Here is a 14,228-nt window from a genome sequence, read left to right on the forward strand (position 1 = left end):
GCTAAAGGATCTGCAAGAGTCCTTACAGGAGGCTAGTGGTATTGATACCTCTCGAGAGGTAGACTTTAGTAGACCGGAGCCTGGTGACCATGCAGAAGGAAATTATAGATTACTTATGAACAGGGTAATGGAGTACATGGGGTGGAGGAGACCCACACCCAACTTTGACCAAGATGACCTAACAGACATTTTAGATGAGGGACCTCAAGAAGACTCTATAGTTCCCTTCCATACAGCCTTGTAGAAAAAATGTACCACAAATTGAGAGACTCTGGAAGTAATTCCTGCAGTCAGTAAAAAAGGACATCGGCTACAGACCCTCCTTATTTATCTAAACACAGAGTCTAGTAGTCCAAGCAGCAACTTCATCAGGCCGACAATCAGCATACCCCACAATACCGCAGGATCGTGACGACAAAATATTTCACGCCATGGCCAAGGAGGTCTTATCGAAATGCAGCATGGCTCTTAAATCTGCTAACGCCACATGCACGCTGGCAATATTCAGCCACACCCTTTGGGAGTGTGCTTCAATGGCAGCTGAACACCTCCCCGAAGGAGAGGAAAAAGACGGTTTCTTGAAAATTTTCAAGGACGAGAGGGATGCGATGTGTGAGTCCCTCCAACCCGGTCTGGATGCTGTTGACGGCATCAGCAGAGCCATGGCGGCTAGTACCACAATCCGCAGATTTGTGTTGTTGCGGAAATCTGGCTTTGATCCTGATGTGCAATCCAGACTTCTGAATATGCCCTTTGATGGCACCAATCTATTTGGTGAAAAAGCTGATGATAGTTTGGAGAAGTTGCAAACTTCCAAAGTGGCAGCCAAATCCCTTGGAGCTGCAATTCGACAAACTCCAAACCGCCCCACAGGTACGCCCTGGAGGGGTAGGTCCTTTCGCTTTTACTCCGCTTTCAGAAAAGGCAGAGGACAGCCAGCTCAAAGGGGCCAGAGACGATTCACCCATGGTGGACGGGGCAAAGGTACAACGTCCACCTTATGCAGGTACTGCCTTGCCTTCAGCATCTGCTTCAGCTGCCCCAAAACCCCTCTGAGGTCTTACTACACAAGACACCAGTAGGAGGCAGGTTAACTCAACATCTGACAGAATGGCAGGCTATTACTTCAGATGCTTGGGCATTGGAAACAGTTGCCCAAGGTTACTGCCTGCCTTTCCTACACACTCCTCTGAGTCATCCACCCGGGAACAACTCATTGATGTTTCCAGACCCGCTCCTTATGCAGGAGATTTTGGACCTGCTAGAGAAAGGTGCTATAGAACCGGTACCTGCAGCGGAGAGAAACAAGGGTTGGTACTCCCCATACTTCCTAATTTCTGAAAAAGGATGGAGGAATGAGACCGATCTTGGACTTATGAGAATTGAACAAATTCCTCAGGAAAGACAAGTTCAAGATGGTAACCCTTTCTCAGATCCTTTAGGCCCTCCAACTTCAGGATTGGTTGGTATCTCTGGACCTTCAGGATGCTTACTTTCATGTGCCAACCCATCTCAAACAACAGAAAGTACCTGAGCTTCGCCATTGGAAGCTCTCACTATCAATTTCGGGTTCTGACATTTGGGCTGACCTCCACCCTGAGGGTTTTCACCAAGCTAATGGCCTTTGTGGCAGCAAGTCTCAGGAGGGGAGGGATTTATATCAACCCCTACCTGGACGACTGGTTGATCAGAGCAGCGTCCCCGGAACAAGCTCGAGATCATCTGGATTATGTTTGCCACTTCCTCCACAAGCTGGGCTTCTCCCTCAACTTCAAGAAGTCCTGTATGATACCATCACAGAAACTCCAGTTTATTGGAGCAGTCCTGAACACATCCCTGGGAAAAGCCTCACCAACAGAGGTGAGGGCTCAAGATATTCTACAGATGGTGACCAGATTTTAAAATGCCCAGCATCTGCCGGCCTTTGACTTTTTGAGGTTGCTTGGCCTCATGGTATCCTGCATTTTTCTAGTGCCAGAGGCTCGTCTGAGAATGAGGTCTCTCCAGTGGGCTCTAACGACCCAATGGTCGCAATTCTCAGGAAAGATGTCAGATCTCCTTAAATTCTGAACAGAGTCGCAAGGGACCTTTAGTGGTGGGGCTGTTGGGAGAACATCTTGAAAGGAGAACGGTTTTGGTAACCATGGCCGGAGATAACAGTAGTGACGGACGCCTCACTCACGGGGTGGGGAGCCCATCTAACGATTTGACCATCAGTGGTCATTGGTGTTCATCAGAGTCCAAACTACACATCAACCTATTGGAGCTGAGAGCAATCACCCTAGCACTGAAAGCTTTCCTGCCATCAGTACAGGGAATAAATGTTCTGATAATGATGGACAACAGTGGCCATGCACTACCTCAACAAAAGAGGAGGCATAGGGTCACTGCCACTGTGCAGAGAAGCAATGCAGATCTGGTTCTGGGCAATTGGAGAAGGAATTTCTCTATCAGCAGTTCACCTAGCCGGAGAGATGAACACAGTGGCGGACACTATGAGCAGGCAGACCACAGTCTCCCACAAGTGTGAACTAGCTCAGGCAGTCCTTCAAGAGTTCTTCGCCCTTTGGGGAACCCCTCAGGTGGATCTGTTTGCAATGAGTCTGAACAGGAAATGTGAACGGTACTGCTCCAGGGAATTTCCCCCAAGAGGAGCTCTAGGAGATGCGTTTGTGGTGAACTGGGAATTTCCGCTTCTATACGCGTTTCCTCCAGTCTCTGTCATTCCTCACGTAATAAGGAGGTTGAGAAGATTCCGGAAAACCATGATCCTAATTGCCCCGGACTGGGCCTGGAGAATGTGGTTCCTGGATCTTCTAGACATGTCCATCTGTCCTCCGATTCGTCTTCCACAAAGAGAGGATCTTCTCTAATGAGAGGAGGGTCAGGTTCTCCATCCGGATATCAGAACTCTCAACCTTCACGCATGGTTTCTGAAAGGCTGAGATACAAAGATTGGGACCTCCCAGATGACGTAATGGAGGTGTTGCTTTTGGACAGAAGACCAGCAACCAAATCACTATACCGCTGCCATTGGAACAAATTCTACAGCTGGTGTAGAGACCCTTTTTCATGCAACACACTGACAGTATTCTCTTTCCTACTACACTTAGCAAATTTAGGGCTACAAGTCGGCACAATTAAGGGTTATCTCGCTGCGCTATCAAATTTCAAATGTACGGCTGAGGAACCCTCATATTTTAAGATGCCTTTAGTCATTCAATTTCTGAAAGGGTTGACTAATGTCTACCCTCCAACTCCTTTTCAAGTTCCCCTGTGGGACTTAAATCTAGTTCTAAAATTTCTAATGGGCACTCCCTTTGAACCCCGCCATTCCTGCCCATTAAGATTTCTCACTCTCAAAACTGTTTTCCTAGTAGCTATAACTTCTGCCAGAAGAGTGAGCAAACTACAGGCTTTACCTTGCAAACCTCCACATACTATTTTCCACAAGGATAAAGTAGTTCTGCAGATGAAGCCTAATTTCCTCCGAAAGGTTGTGTCAGAATTTCATATTACGCAGAAAATACCATTACCTTCATTGTACCCTCCTCCTCATCCGGGGAAAGAGGAGGAAAGATTGCACAGACTTGATCCAAAGCATGCTTTGAGTTTCTACATCAGCAGACTAGCAAGACTTAGGCAAACAGACCAATTTTTTGTGGGGTATGCAGGACATAAACTAGGCCTAGCCATCACCAAGCAAACCATCTCAAGATGGATAATTTTAACTATCCTAGAATGCTATAAATTGGCAGGAAAAGACCCCCTGTCAACATCTGAGGGCTCATTCAACCAGGGGTATCTCAGCTTTGTCAGCTCCCCAGAGGGGAGTTCCAATAAAAGACATATGTGAAGCTGCCACATGGTCGTGTGCACATACCTTTACCAGATTCTATAGTCTAGACTCCTCCACTAGCCAAGAAACTAAATTTGGAAAAGCTGTATTGCACTCTGTGCACACTTAAACCATATTCATTTTGACTCCCGCCTCCTGTACACATTACTGCTTTGGGAGTCTATCAAAGATAAGGAATACGTGAGAGGACACAATCCATTCGAAGAACAAGTTACTTATCAACTGTAACGTTCTTTTGGCTGGATGATCCTCCCACGTTTTCCTTATCGTCCCTCCCATCCTTCCCCGCAGTAAAACTTCCCTTGTAGTTGCAGCCTGCGCTCCGTCTAGGATAGTAACCATCTCATCTTGGACAAACCTAGCACTTCAAAACGGAATTGAGCAACAGTCGCTGCACGTGACAGTTTATACCTATGATGACTGTGACATCGATACGGAGGCCTCCGAGGGACATCGACGCGCGTCGCCCTCTACTGAAACAAAATGTCTGAGGCCAGCAAGCTGGAAATGGATATATCAAAGATAAGGTATACTTGGGAGGAACATCCATTCGAAAGAACGTTACAGTTTGTAAGTAACTTGTTCTTCTCGGAAATTCACCTCGACCGAGATTCACTACACTGTCACTAAGATGGAGCTACTGGCCGTAAAAGATGCATTCCATGCCTGGAGGCATCCTTTTCTTGCGGCCAAATGGCCTCAACAGTCTATTCGGACCATCGTAAAATCCTGACTTGGCCCCGATGAAATGCGTCGTCTGCTGGCATTTGTTCTTTTCTGCTTTAGATTTCAGCGTTCGGCACCGTCTGGGTTCTGCTCATGGTAAAGCTGATGCCTTGTCTCGTCTGGCTGGGGGGGGACCCTTCCCGTATTTCCAGACGCTATTCTCGACAAATCACATTTCGTCTGTCTGTGTACTCCTTCCTCCTCTCTGATTGATGATGTCAGCAATTGGGTTTCTCAACACCATGAACAGCTGCAAGATTGGAATGCCGTACTCCTTGAGGGTCTCCCTTTTGTCCAGGACAGACAGTTCTTACCAACTCAACCCAATTGACTCCAGGCCTTGGACTGGTCACATGATGCGTTCATCAATGGGCATCCCGGGCAAAAGCGTACCCTGTCTCTCCTCCAACGCTGGTGCTGATGGCCTATTGTGTGCTGGGATGTCACTGATTACATCGATGGGTGCTCTGGCTGTGCCCAATGCAAGAGCTGTAAGGGCAAACCATTAGGCCTGCTCCAACCCAAACCACTCCCACACAAACTTTGGCATATGGTCACCATGGATTTCGTCACAGACCTTCCTAAAATCCACCAGTTTGATACTATTTGGGTGGTGGTGGATTGCTTTACAAAGATGGCACGCGTCATCCTCTGTTCAGGTATCCCTTCTGCCCCTGAATTGGACAATCTCTTCTTTCACAATCTCTTCTGTTTGTTCGGTCTCCCTTCCATTCTGGTCTCAGATCGAGGATCTCAATTCACTTCTAAATTATGTTGAGCTCTCACGGCAATGTTGGGTATCAATACCCGCTTCTCGTCCTCTTATCATCCAGAGACTGACGGCCAGACCGAGCTTGTCAATCAGACGCTTGAGCAGTATCTACGGTGTCTATGTCTGCAATGCCAAAAATCATGGGATTAGGTCCTTCATGCGGCAGAATTTGCATATAATAATGCACCACACTTGTCTACTGGGTTCTCCCCATTCTTTTCCGTGTATGGTCAGCACCCCCGTACCTTGCCCATATCAGACCTGCCTTCTTCCTCTACCCCTGCGGCTGATGCCTGTCTGAGGGACCTTGCTGCAGTACACAAGCAGACGCTTTTAAATCTCCAGGAGGCCCATGCTTCGATGCGTCGCTCGACTGACAGCAGGCAGTCTCCAGTCCTGCGCTATGACATTGATGACAAGGTCTGGTGGTCTGGTTATCAATGAAACATCTCTGCATCCAAGGGTGCCGTAAATTGCTCCCTCGTTTTGAGGGCCCCTACAGGATTAACAAGGTTATCAATGCTGTCTCCTACCACCTGGCTTTACCCGTATCCTGGTGCATTCACCCCGTGTCTCACACTTCTCTCCTGAAACCTTGTCCTCCATCTACCTTGGTCGTGATACCTCCTTCTGCCCTAGTTCAGGGTTGCAATGGTGAATATGAAGTGAATGCAATTCTGGATTCCCGTGTCTGTAGAGGACAACTCCAATACCTTGTTGATTGGAAGGGTTTTGTTCCTGAGGACCGATACTGGAAACCCGCTACCAATGTGCACGCCCCTGTTTTGGTTGCTCAGTTTTACCAGACTCGCTCTTCCCAACCACGAGGTGGTGGGCCTTTGCGGGGGGGACTGTATCACGCACCCACCTCCTTCTCGCCCCCAGAGCCGGCTCTTTCCCAGACATCCAGCGCTCCGCTGACTCTGGGACCGTCCTAGTCCTGCACCTCTGTTTTCACGGGGACATGGTTGCTGCCCCTTTCTGTTCGCTCCTGTCTCCCAGCATGGGGACGTGCGGGGAGGCTACCGAGACTCGCACAGCTGTGGAGTAAGCCGCGGCTCAGCTTGCGGTTGCCATGGCGACTTTCTAATGCACGGGAAATGCACACCTCTGACCATGTGGTCCGTAACAGTTCACGTGACCAATTACCAAGGCAACTGGTATAAATAAGCACGATTCACGCCAACCGTTGCTTCTCAGCTGTGTTCCAACCAGTGTTTTTGCGGTTCATGTGTGCTTTTGTTCTCTTGCTCCCCTTTGAACTGGCCCTGCTTTGCTCTACTGGACTGCACCTGGTTAACCCTTTGGATCTTGCTGCCTTGCTCTTCTTTCCTTCGCTGCCTGCTGTTACCTCTGGTGTGCTCAACCTCTGGACTGTCTTCTGGACTGCCTTTTTGAATCCTCCCTGTGCTGTGTTGAACTGGACTCTTCTTGCTTCTGCATTTACCTTGGATATTGAACTGTGCTTTTGTGGATACCTAAAGACTGCCTGGCTGGTGTCTACTGCTGGAACTTGTTCAACAACCTGCGCTGCACCTTCAAGAGAGGAGCCTAACTTGCTTTTGGGATTTCTCTCCTTCCCTGAACTCCATCCACGATTCCCCATAGGTAGGTGCTTTCCTTGGTCCTGTGTTGTTCCTTGTGTCCTTGACTACAGTATCCATAACTCTGCTCGGTTCCTTTTCAGCTGCCGGGGAATCCAGTGCGGCTGTTCCAGACCACCTGTGGGCCCAATAAACAGTCAGCGAGTGAATATGCTTGGGGACTGGTGCTCGGGGACAGAGGTATTTTATTCTTCGTGGTAAACCACATCTTGACAAGCAAGCAGGGATTGAGATTCAACTAAAGATCTTCTGAAGCAGCCCTTCTCGATTTGCAATAGCTTCTTGATGACAGGCGACTTTCTGGGAGAACTCAGGATGACCTGGATATTGTGAGGAACCTGGGGACGTCCTCACTGCATTCTCCCCAATATCCTCTGCTCAGGTGGCCCGGGAAGGGCTATCACTTTTGGATCTCGACACTGGGGGTAGATATGCGAGGGGGGATCACCTGGATATAGGAGATCTGTGTAATGGAAGGAGGATATCGTTGGGTGAGACACAATGGGCCTCATTCCGAGTATGGAGGTAGTCATGGTGCTGTTTGCGCCATGACTACCTCCCATACCAGGTCCGGGTCTGACCTGGTTCAATGGGGACTTAACGGTCCATTCCAATCCTGGAGGGACCAGAAAGTGCCCATTGAAAAATCCATTCCCCATTCCAATTTGGGCCCCCATAGGGCTCAATGGGAATGGGGCAGTAGCTAATAATGGTACCGCAATTTGCAGTACCGTTATTAGCTCTCTAGTCCCTTAGTGGCTGCCGCTAAGTGCGCCTGGTAAAACCAGGCACCCATTGCGGGACCCGCTAAGGGACCTCGGAATAGGGCGCAAAGGAATTACCGGCACCGATGTCCTTAACGGTGACCGGTATCCCTTTGCGCCCACCTCCGAATGAGGCCCAGTATCTCCCTTTTCCATTTCATGGTGAACCTTCAGTCCCAGCCGCCTTTATGGGGTATTGTAATCCTTTCCCCTTTTCTTCCTTTCTGGATGACCTTAGAAAATGTCATCAATGTAATGACAGCAGGAAGATGTTAAATAGGAGGATATTTCCTTATTCAGGGAAGGTAAACACATACCAACCACCTAATATTGTTTCAGAGAAACGTCAGGTCAGAATGGAAACAAAACAACTGAGATTTGTTCATGTTTCTGCTCAATCATACCATGCTGGTACTGACACGAGGAAGAGGCCTGAAACAATTGCGAGGGTCAGGCATGTCCAAAGAACACAAGTAATTGGAGTCAGGCAATTCCACTGAAGGGCTTGCACCTGCAACCTGCTAACAGGTCACAGGTGCATAAAAGGTGGAGCTCCAAGCAAGGAAAGAAAAACCAGCAGGAGAGAAGCCGGCAATGAGAGACGGGCATGACAGCGGAGAATTCATGCCAAGAAAAAGGCTGCCAGGGAGGGTCGTGCCTGGAGGCCAGGATGCCAGCAATTGCCAAGGAGAAACTGTGACATTGGGCCCTGTGCGGCCCATGAGTGAGTCAAAGCTGCCATAGTCCCCTCTCTCGGGTGCCTACAGCCGGAGCTATGAGGCACGGAAGATCCCCAAGTGCTGCAGGCCACCGGTTGCGTCTACGAGTGAAGAGTGGAGTGACCAGCAACCCACAGTGAGATTCATAGAAGGCGACCTTTGCTCACTGAGCTCCAGAGAAGTGTGCACAGAGCCAAGAACGTAGCAAGAGCATGCCCGGAGGAGCCGCAGAGGAATGGTGAGTGAATCAGAGGGAACACTCAGACCGGGGCGATTGTGGGGCATATGTTAAGGCCAAATGATCTGAGATATGTGTACAATTGAAAGCAAACCTTTAGTGAGTGGTTTATGAACAATAAGAGTGAGTTGAACTATAAGTAAAGGAACTTGAATATAAAGCAAGCATTATTGAATACCGAACTAAAGGAAAGCTTTGTTAAGCCTACGAATGAAATGAAAGCATTTGTGAAACACATGCAATGAACATTTAAAGACCAAGAATGAATCTTTAGCAATTGATGCACATTCATGAAGATTATGAAAGCAAGTTGGTGGCAGAGAATGAGCACCATGGAGTGAGTTGTATGGAAGAACAAACTGTGGCACAGCCAAAAGACTGACAATAAGAAAACAAAGTGAATATAAACCAGGGCAGTGGTCGAAGAGAGTGAGCACCGTGGAGTGAGTTGTGTAGACGAACACAAGGTTGCAAAGCCAAGAGACTGGCAAGGAGAAACCCAAAGTGAATGTAATCCAGGGCACACTAAGATCAGCTCATGCAAAATACTCCCCCAACACGTACTAAAAGCAGATGTATCCTGCTAATGAGGATAAATAGGAGAGCTGGGAGGTGTAGTTCAGGAGGACTACCACGAGCAAACAATTGAATTATAAAACAGTGCTAATCAACAGTTAAATATATATAAAACACATAAACATGTAATTGGAGGACAGTTCTGCATGTGCAAGTGCTGTGCATATCAGCACACCATGCATATTTAAGTGTTGGGCATGCACTCACAGGAGTGGACCTCTGAGTTCCCACATCCACCACCCAGTGTGGGCTAGGTCTGTATTTCATGCTGACTTGTCCTAAAAGACCCTTCACCTGAAAAGCCAATTAAAATGTTCACTCTTAATCAGGATGTAAAACTGTAAAACTAAACAGGAAAGGGCATACTTGGAGAAATGATTTCAATTTGAAGCACTTGATAGCAGTCAGAGTTGGCAGCTAACTCTGAGACTGTGTGTGTGTGTATGTGTGTGTGTGTGTGTATGTGTGCGTGCGTGCGTCGGTGCGTGCGTGTGTGCTTGCATGTGTTTGTGTGTATCTCTGTTAATCGTATTTTTTTGTTTTTTGTCAGAGCTATATTTTATTATATTGATAAGAACAATAAACAGAAATGGATATGATGTATAGTTAAAAGGTACAGAGGTATTTATGTAAAAAATGAAACAACAGTTTACATAAGTTCAACACAGGCTGGTACGATAACAATACATAGAAATGAACAGAATGCATTTAGTTACAAAATTACTGCTACAAACTGTAGCAAAACTTGCTTGCTGCTAATAAAAGTGATAATCCTGCTATAGTGAATGAAACAAATAGCAACAAATATAATATTCACAAAGTATTAAAGACCACCTAAGAATAACTAATAATACTTATTTAAAACAAATGACAAAGAATGATATGTCATTGCCATACAAATTTATATGTGATTTCCAAGAAAACAATACAATAAAAACGTATTGTAACAGACTAAGATAACAGACACACAGGAGTTAATTTAAAAAATGTAAATTGCATGCAGGCAATCACCAAAGTTTGCACTTATTTCCTGTTTGGACACCTGCGTGCAATTTTCAACTTTTGCAAGACAGAGTGCAATAGTAAACAGCAAACCAAGGTGCAATCACCTTTACTCTTTACTTGAGCCTGACGATTTGCAAATAAGTAAACACTGCCTGCAAATTACACTTTGCAGACTGCATTTACTAATAGTTCCTATGGAATCTGCATGCTCATTAACAGGTGAACAGGGAGATATCTTCCCATCAAGCATTCTGGCATCCATGAATTCTGGCTCAGAGACACAGGCAAAAAAACAAAAAGCAAGAGCTTGGAAGAGTATCTCAGTAGTTTTTATTTGATGTGGGTTCAAGACGCTTTAGATACACTCTCTCCTACTTTTATAGACTTTTGTATACCAAGCCCACATTAGTCATACTTGGCATTAACACTTGCTGTCTGACGCATAGACTGATAGGCTATTTAGACCCAGCTAGACACATTATAACATTTCTTAATTTCTGCCAAAAACAATTTCATCACATTACTTGTCAATTTTTATCTACTTTTTGAGATTCTGCCAAGTTAGTTTAATGCAATATACCATGGAGAAACGAATAACCTCTATTTTATGATGCCAAATAATGCAGCTGGTCTGTTCAAATTGGTAGTTTCCCATGCCTTTATCCGACTCCATCATCAATCTTGTCTGCTTTTCCTGCCAAGTTCTAAGATTAACTTCCCAGACTCAATTATCTACTGCAAGATGCCGCCAAAGACCATTTCTTATCAGAATGAGTCAGGATTTCCAAACCTGTCTTTTAACACTAGCCACCATTTTGCTTTAGGTGTCCATTTTGAAATGTATCTCTGTCTGCCTACTGTATTAAACTTTCAGGGAGCCATTAATTATTTATTTAAGCATTTCTCACTTTGTATCTCTTTTCCATAATATATTTTTTATATACTCATGATATGTGTGTGATATTTAAAGCACCCTTCACTTCCTGGATTATTTTTTACCTAGATATGCTCAGTGCCATGTGCACTATAATCCTGATTTCTGCAATAATGGAACCATTGATCTGTCTATCATGTTATCTGTACTCAATTGAGGGGGAAGTGGTTGATACCTCTATACACACCCCCTCTGGTCGATATTCGACCACTGTTTAATATACAACCACTACACCCAGTGTCCACCCTCCCCCATATACAGTGTACCTATGCATCCCTAACTCAGTCACTCCCGTCAATGTAGTGCTCTCAACATGGGAGATATCATAAAAGACACTTCTAAAGAATCAACAGTATCTTCAACCATATTGTATTCTCCTAGTCTAAGACATATATGTGTCTCTTTTCTGTCAAAAGACTCCTGTCTGGATCCCACCTCCATTACCTAATTAAATATAAAAATAACATGCACAACAAGTGATTTCAGCCACCAACAGAATCGGGAGAGATCATTCATTGAGGGAACCCACCAGACCATTTTCTCCTGTTCCGTCCATGTGCAACATTTCATTGTTCATATACACTTTTTCCTTCCTCCCACCCCACGACACGTCCTTATTTCCTGCCGTCTAACCATGCACATTTTAATTTCGTCTTCATTTTATTTGTCTTCCATCAGCATGTCTTCCACCCGATTCATCTTATTTTCTTTATTTCAAGTCTGAGGACTTTCTCATTTTTAGTCCATTTATATTTGTTTTATTTGTCCTTTGAGCTGCTTTGCAGCAAGTTCAAGGGCCCCTTAATTCATAGGTCAGTCTTGTTGGATTCACTCTTTTTGTGATCACACAGAGCTTGCACTCTCAATCTTCAGGGGGCAGGGTGCATTTGATTGTTTCTGGGGAACAGGATGGGGGAGTCTTGCAACTGGGCATCTAGCTGGGTCCCTCAAAACCCTTTTCACGCTGGGCTTTTCTCTGTGCTTGTAGGATCGGTTGCCATCAATCAGCTGATGTGCAGGTACCTCCCGTCCATCTGTAATATAAAAACTGAATGAGTTTCTTTCATAAATAAGTGCCTTTTTATCATCCGTACTGCCTCCTCAAACCCAAACCTAATAATAGTCATGTCCATTCTTTAAACATTGCTACCTCCTAAAAAAATTACTACTGAATTCTCCTTTTTCTAATATAATAGGATGACTGCTTTCTTCTCCCTTTTTCTGCATATCTTAGTGTCACCTATGGTTCATACATATTGGATGATGCAGGGGTGTGGCTATGACATGAAACCATAAAGCATATACATATTTGTCTTGTTTTGGCATTGCCCTATTTTCCTGGGATTTTATTCAAACAATGTTATAGTGTACTTATATAAAAAAAAGAAACATTTTCTCTGTGGCTGTCATTCTTCACACCACTAGCATTTGTAAAGTCTCCTTCTTTTAGGATAAGAATAATAAAAGACAAAACAGATGACATAAATGTAATATATTTCTCAAAAAAAGGATGTGTCTTCTTCAGCTACTCCCTTTCTTTCTTCTTGGTGCATCTGTAGGCGATTTCGTTCCTTGCTCCCTGTAGAAACCAAAATAGAGGCAAACTCATGAGCGATCAGTTACTTCCTCAAAAAATACCTTTTTTTTTATCTTTCAATATGATGCTGCTGAGGTTGTCTCTTGGCATTCTCAGCCCAATAAAATATAGGGTTTACTTTTCCTTTTCTGAAAAACAAAAACATAGGTGCACTTTAAATTGTCTCATAAGTGTAGCAACAGGCCTGTTTTTTAGTTTCTTCTGCTGTGCTGAAAACGTTCTCTGTACCTTTGAAGTCCTCCTCCTGATGGCATCGGACCTGGTGTCTGCCGTGAATATAACAATTGAACAGGCATTTCACACTCACCTATAGAGACTGGTAATTCATCAGTAAAAAGGAACTCGACTTGTAGCTTCTAAAGAACTCTTGAGCATTCATGTCAATTCCCGAAATTGGATATTTTCCCTTCTGTATACATGTACATATAGCCTCAGTGTCTACTAGAAAAGAAAAGGATTTGCCTCCTATCGTCACAGATAGTACTGAACACATCAGTCATCCTGTGAGCTATCCTGTTGTGGGTATATACATATTCCTGTTCCTGTGAAAGGATTTCCTCCTACTACAGTGGCACCTTCTATTCTAGGTGTCAATAATTGTCCTGTGTTTGCATATCACTAAGTCTGCATGGGGGCTTATTGCGATTGCCCTTGTAGTGGATTCATTTGCACTTACTCTCGCTGTTGTACCTGTTGCAAACTTGCAGTGCTTGCATCTGATACAATGTCTGATCTTGGGCAAATCCTTCTCAGAGTAGCCATATCTCTCTTTCCCTTATAGTCTCCTCAAATCTAGAAACTCTTATATCATAAAATTGTCAAGGGTATTGTCAAGGGTATCAGGCAGGTAGTTGGGGCAGGCTGGGTGGAGGCTTGGCAGGCCTGGCATAGGAACACAAAGAACCCATAACAAATCCCTCCTTTCATTCCTTCCTAGTGTTTGTAGTAACTTCATGTTTATCACTTCCTGTTGCCAAACAGGAAGTGAATGATAACTCATGAGCTCTCTAGTGTTTGGGTGTGGCTGGCTATATAAGCCACACCCAAGATTCTTCCAGTGCTTCGTGTTGCTTACTGTGAGCTGTATCAGCAACACGCTTGCCGTGCTCTGGATAAGCCAGCTTCTGCTTACCTGCTCTGGATCATCCTGTTTCTGCTTACCTGCTCCGGATCATCCTGCTTCTGCTTAGCTGCTCCGGATCATCCTACTTCTGCTTATCCGCTCTGGATCATTCAGCTTCAGCTTACCTGGTTCTTACTCCACACCACAGCTATCTCCAGTCAAGAGGGGACTTCTACACCAGCACCTGTAAGAACAAAGAAGAACAGCGTTAACACGCTCACATCAGTAACGCTGCGCATGCTCACCGAATCTTCCCGCGACGCTGGAATCCAGGTTAGTTGCACAAATGCAAAAACCCCTATAAGAAAGAA

General features: G+C 45.3%; 1 long non-coding RNA gene across 2 annotated transcripts in view; it reads right to left on the reverse strand.

Moving 5' to 3' along the window:
- Positions 1-10,576: 10,576 nt before the first annotated feature.
- The window catches only part of LOC138526260 (uncharacterized), a 242,216-nt gene continuing 238,564 nt past the window's right edge, over positions 10,577-14,228 (reverse strand). For both annotated transcript variants that reach the window (XR_011283532.1, XR_011283531.1), the window contains one exon: positions 10,577-12,231. This is a non-coding gene — a long non-coding RNA (uncharacterized lncRNA). The remainder of the gene's footprint in view (positions 12,232-14,228) is intronic.

The sequence above is a fragment of the Ambystoma mexicanum genome, chromosome 7p, assembly GCF_040938575.1.
Source record: "Ambystoma mexicanum isolate Mex_15411 chromosome 7p, UKY_AmexF1_1, whole genome shotgun sequence".
Taxonomy (NCBI): domain Eukaryota; kingdom Metazoa; phylum Chordata; class Amphibia; order Caudata; family Ambystomatidae; genus Ambystoma; species Ambystoma mexicanum.